The 5,101-nt window shown below is 46.7% G+C and overlaps 8 non-coding genes across 8 annotated transcripts; all 8 read left to right on the top strand.

The window, feature by feature from the left end:
- Positions 1-898: 898 nt before the first annotated feature.
- Positions 899-971, top strand: Trnar-acg (transfer RNA arginine (anticodon ACG)). The gene has a single exon. It is a non-coding gene; the product is annotated as a tRNA-Arg (tRNA).
- A 79-nt stretch (positions 972-1,050) lies between these two features.
- On the top strand, positions 1,051-1,123 carry Trnar-acg (transfer RNA arginine (anticodon ACG)). The gene has a single exon. It is a non-coding gene; the product is annotated as a tRNA-Arg (tRNA).
- Positions 1,124-1,205: 82 nt separating this feature from the next.
- Positions 1,206-1,278, top strand: Trnar-acg (transfer RNA arginine (anticodon ACG)). Its single transcript has one exon. It is a non-coding gene; the product is annotated as a tRNA-Arg (tRNA).
- Positions 1,279-1,358: 80 nt separating this feature from the next.
- On the top strand, positions 1,359-1,431 carry Trnar-acg (transfer RNA arginine (anticodon ACG)). The gene has a single exon. It is a non-coding gene; the product is annotated as a tRNA-Arg (tRNA).
- Positions 1,432-4,319: 2,888 nt separating this feature from the next.
- Trnar-acg (transfer RNA arginine (anticodon ACG)) lies at positions 4,320-4,392 on the top strand. The gene has a single exon. It is a non-coding gene; the product is annotated as a tRNA-Arg (tRNA).
- Positions 4,393-4,470: 78 nt separating this feature from the next.
- On the top strand, positions 4,471-4,543 carry Trnar-acg (transfer RNA arginine (anticodon ACG)). The gene has a single exon. It is a non-coding gene; the product is annotated as a tRNA-Arg (tRNA).
- Positions 4,544-4,627: 84 nt separating this feature from the next.
- On the top strand, positions 4,628-4,700 carry Trnar-acg (transfer RNA arginine (anticodon ACG)). Its single transcript has one exon. It is a non-coding gene; the product is annotated as a tRNA-Arg (tRNA).
- Positions 4,701-4,780: 80 nt separating this feature from the next.
- On the top strand, positions 4,781-4,853 carry Trnar-acg (transfer RNA arginine (anticodon ACG)). Its single transcript has one exon. It is a non-coding gene; the product is annotated as a tRNA-Arg (tRNA).
- Positions 4,854-5,101: the final 248 nt, after the last annotated feature.

A 5,101-nucleotide genomic window follows, 5' to 3' on the forward strand; every position in this document is an offset into this window, starting at 1 on the left:
TTGCGCACTATGTTACAAGTTAGATTATGCTGTTATTTACCCGAGTTCATAGTATCTTCTTCTTGTGCAGGGCGTACTGGTATACGTGGTTATCTACGCGAAGTAGTGTTGGCGTTCAATATACTGAAGGTTCGTTTTTCTCTGCAGTACTTGTGCGAAGTAAAAAAAAAAAGCGGCTCTATAAAGATCTTATCGACGTAATGATGCCAGTACCCATGTATCGAACGATGTATGGAATCGGGCACGGAAAAGATGTTTTTAATCGAATCAAAAGAATGCCAGTACGCCCCATCAGCCAAGACCTTTTTTTTTTCAACTACACACGGGTACATTGCCAGTGAAACCATGGTTGCAGGAAAAGGCCCTATTTGTTCCTTGGAGTATTAATTGTCTTTTATGCCGTAAGCCGGAGAGGATAGATCACATCCTTTTGGACTGTTGGGATGCTGTATTTCACTGGGACATCCTGCAGCGAACATTAAAGAAAGACCTCCCTATAACACCATACGGAATTCGTTTTTTGCCGGTTCAGTGTGAAAGTGACATACCGTATGATATGTTTATGTTGTTGAGCATGCACGCAATATGGAAGACGCGTATGGCCGTGAGGCATGCGGATGTAAACGCACGCCCAGCTAGGGAATACTTTATAGAAAGTATAGCGTACACGAGGGATGTATATTGTACAGGCGAAAAGCAGCCGGAATGGTTACCCGTTCTCAATGATCTCATCTCATTAAAGCACTTTTAATCATCCCACGCCAAGCAAAGTGTGCTTGACGTTATTTTAACATTATTCCGTTTCCGTGTCATTCTTTCTGTACAGCGTTTTGTCCTTCTGTTGTGCTTTGTACATGATGTACCTTCGAGCGAAAAAAAAAAAAATAAAGAAAGAAACGGGCTTGTGGCGCAACGGATAACGCGTCTGACTACGGATCAGAAGATTCCAGGTTCGAATCCTGGCAAGCTCGCTTCTCGCTTTCATTTTTTTCTTTACGTGGGCGAGAAGGGAAGTATGGGCTGTACTCCAGGAGCGTAGCTTCCTCATTTGGGCTTGTGGCGTAACGGATAACGCGTCTGACTACGGATCAGAAGATTCCAGGTTCGAATCCTGGCAAGCTCGCTTCTCGCTTTCATTTTTTTTTTCTTTTCGTGGGCGAGAAGCGAAGTATGGGCTGTACTCCAGGAGCTTTGCTTCTTCCTCCGGGCTTGTGGCGCAACGGATAACGCGTCTAACTACGGATCAGAAGATTCCAGGTTCGAATCCTGGCAAGCTCGCTTCTCGCTTTCATTTTTTTTCTTTTCGTGGGCGAGAAGGGAAGTATGGGCTGTACTCCAGGAGCTTTGCTTCCTCATCCGGGCTTGTGGCGCAACGGATAACGCGTCTGACTACGGATCTGAAGATTCCAGGTTCGAATCCTGGCAAGCTCGCTTCTCGCTTTCCTTTTTTTCTTCTCGTGGGCGAGAAGGGAAGTATGGGCTGTACTCCAGGAGCTTTGCTTCCTCATCCGGGCTTGTGGCGCAGCGCTGGAGTGCAAAGAGCCAGGGCAGTATAAGCAAGATATGCGAACCATTAAAGAAAAAATTGAGCAGTTGGACAAAGAACGTTATCAAGGTGCGATTGTGCGCGCAAGAGCAAACGCATTAGTAGCGGGGGAGACGCCCACCAAAAGGGCGCTTGGACTCGAAAAAGCTCATGGTCGACGTAATTATGTCGATAAGATCGTGTGGAACGGCACACTTGCCGACGATAATAAGAGCATAGGCCGAGCGTTTTTAGAGTATTACCGGTCACTGTTTGCATATCAAGAAGCCAATGTAGATGAGTTCAAAAAGGTTTTTCTCAGTCGCATGCCGCGATTGAAAAATTAAAATTAAATTATGGGGCTTTACGTGCCAAAACCAGTAATGATTATGAGGCACGCCGTAGTGGGGGACTCCGGAAATTTGGACCACCTGGGGTTCTTTAACGTGCACCTAAATCTAAGTACACGGGTGTTTTCGCATTTCGCCCCCATCGAAATGCGGCCTCCGTGGCCGGGATTCGATCCCGCGACCTCGTGCTCAGCAGCCCAACACCATAGCCACTGAGCAACCACGGCGGGTAGAAGGCAATATAAGAGAACACGAAGTACAAAAAGCAATAAATGATTTGAACAATGGCAAATCACCCGGACCTGACGGTCTCAGCGCGTGTTTTTATAAAGCCTTCAAGAAAGAACTGTCGCCCCTGCTAACAGACCTGTTTAACGCTGCGTATGTGAACAAAGCTTTGCCGCCTTCTTTTGGTAAAGCGCATACCATCTTGATACCTAAGAGTGACAAAGCGGAGAAACTTGGGCTCGTGACATCTTACAGGCCGATATCTTTAACCAATGTCGATTATAAGATTTTCATGAAGGTTTTGGCAGCCAGACTTCAAAGCGTCATCAAAGAAATAGTCGCAGACCACCAAACGTGTGGGATCAAAGGGAGGTCAATTTTTTCGAATATTCATACGATGCGGTGCGTGCTCGAGTGCTGTGACATCACTTACGACGGCGTCGCAGTGCTCCAGCTTGACCTAGAGAAAGCGTTTGACTGTGTCTCCCATAATATCTTGCTTGCCATTCTGTATCACGTTAATGTAGGTGCCATCATCACTGAGGGAGTGGGGTTGGCGTATCAGAACTGCACAACACGCTTAATTGTGAATAAATAATTGGGGGCCCTCATTAACGTCATGCATTCTGTGCGTCAAGGCTGCCCCCTCAGTCCTCTTTTGTTTGCAATTTACATAGAAACGATGTGTTTGAAGATAATTCAGAATGACCAAATACGCGGTTATAGCTTGGCAGCCACAGAAGTCAAGCTCCTGGCATATGCAGATGATATCGCCGTGTATTGTACAAACAGAGAAAGTGTAACGGAAACAATACGCGTTGTGAAACAGTTTTGTGATGTGACGGGCAGTAAAGTGAACTGGGGTAAGTCCCTCGGTTTGTGGCACGGAGAGTGGTCTTCGGCCCCAGACAACTTTGCTAATGTGAGCTGGGTGAAAACCCCTACCAAGTATCTGGGTGTTCCCTTGGACAGTTACAAACATAGCCGAGGAATACTGTACGAACCAAATAAAAGAAACAAAAGAGAAAGCAGACAGGTGGAACGGCATCAACCTGTCCATTTTCGCAAGGGCAACTGTATGCAATATGTTTTTCATTACGAAGTTGTGGTACGTCATGCAGACGTTGTTTTGTTCAAGGGCAAATGTGCAAAGGTTACACAGAGTGTTTGCCATTTTTATCTGGGAATCTAACTGGGAAAGATGTAGCCGAACAAACCTGTTCAGGCGGGTGAAGGAAGGGGGGCTGGGCTTGGCGTATCTTTTAATACGACAGCCTGTCTACAGATTTTTGTTGTTTCGGGATGTGCGTGATCCACTTCTGCGTACGGTATTACAGCTCAGGTTAAGAGCCGCTTCGCGGCACTGATTGTTAGTACCGATAGTATGCCGGGAACGATTAGCGGCTATCTTAAAGAAGTAGTCGATAGTGTGCGCTTTCTTTCTGTGCAGTTTTCCTTTCGATTATTTATCTGGCGTGAAAAGAAAGACATTACATAAAGATGTATGCGATATTGTATTTCCAGTGCCATTGTACAGAGCGGTATACAGTGGAGGACCAGGACAGGGTGTCCTTAAACGGGTGAAAAGAATGGAGGTGCCTACTTGGGTAAAAACATTCTTCTTTAAGCAACACACAGGAACGCTGTCAGTGAAGACGTTCATGGAAGAACGGGGCTTCCCTGTACCATGGGGCCCACACTGCTTGATTTGCAAGCAACCTGAAACCGTAGATCATGTGTTTTTTCATTGCTGGGAAGGGGTGTACTTCTGGGACGTCCTAAAACGGACAATCAAGAAGGAGTTTCCGTTGAATCCGCACGGGATCAGGTACCTAGCGATAAAGAATGAGGACGGGGTACCATACGATTTAATCATGCTCCATGGCCTCCACTGTTTATGGCGGGCACGAATGGGTGGGTACCATTGCGACCCAGATGCTAGGCCTACTCGTATTTATTTTCGAGAAAGTATGTCTCGCTTCATTGAAATTAAGAAAATACAAGATTGTGTACCCGATTGGCTGTCGAGGATAGAACCTCTGACAGCATTAAAAGAATTTTAGTTCGACAACGCCAGTGCATGTTGGACTGATGGCTTTCATGTTTTTCAGTATGTTTTGTACATGTTCTTTTTGTGATGTTTTTCTATACTGTGTGCTCTGTACATTGTCCAAGACCGGCAATTAAAAAAAAAAGGGAGGGTTGGGTGTGGGGGGGAGCTTGTGGCGCAACCGATAACGCGTCTGACTACGGATCAGAAGATTCCAGGTTCGAATCCTGGCAAGCTCGCTTCTCGCTTTCATTTTTTCTTTACGTGGGCGAGAAGGGAAGTATGGGCTGTACTCCAGGAGCTTCGCATCCTCGTCCGGGCTTGTGGCGCAACGGATAACGCGTCTGACTACGGATCAGAAGATTCCAGGTTCGAATCTTGGCAAGCTCGCTTCTCGCTTTCATTTTTTTTTTCTTTTCGTGGGCGAGACGGGAAGTATGGGCTGTACTCCAGGAGCTTCGCCTTTTGTTATCCGGGCTTGTGGCGCAACGGATAACGCGTCTAACTACGGATCAGAAGATTCCAGGTTCGAATCCTGGCAAGCTCGCTTCTCGCTTTCATTTTTTTTCTTTACGTGGGCGAGAAGGGAAGTATGGGCTGTACTGCAGGAGCGTTGCTTCCTCATCCGGGCTTGTGGCGCAACGGATAACGCGTCTGACTACGGATCAGAAGATTCCAGGTTCGAATCCTGGCAAGCTCGCATATCGCTTTCATTTTTTCCTTCGCCATATCGGCTCAACAAGCGACCTCCCAGACTCGGCCTGGTATGGCTAGGTTATTTAAGTTCCAAATAACGGTGTTGTCGCACTTAGCTTATCGGCGTTTCGTCTAGGTACAGTTGGCTCATTGTTCGATGAGCGCGTTGTTTAGGGTTATATGCTATTGCAGCCGCATTAGCAGGTGATATCTGCAGGCCAACTTCACCAAATACTCCGAAGTCCCGTTCAG

This window comes from Dermacentor silvarum, chromosome 1 (assembly GCF_013339745.2).
Source record: "Dermacentor silvarum isolate Dsil-2018 chromosome 1, BIME_Dsil_1.4, whole genome shotgun sequence".
Classification (NCBI taxonomy): Eukaryota; Metazoa; Arthropoda; class Arachnida; order Ixodida; family Ixodidae; genus Dermacentor; species Dermacentor silvarum.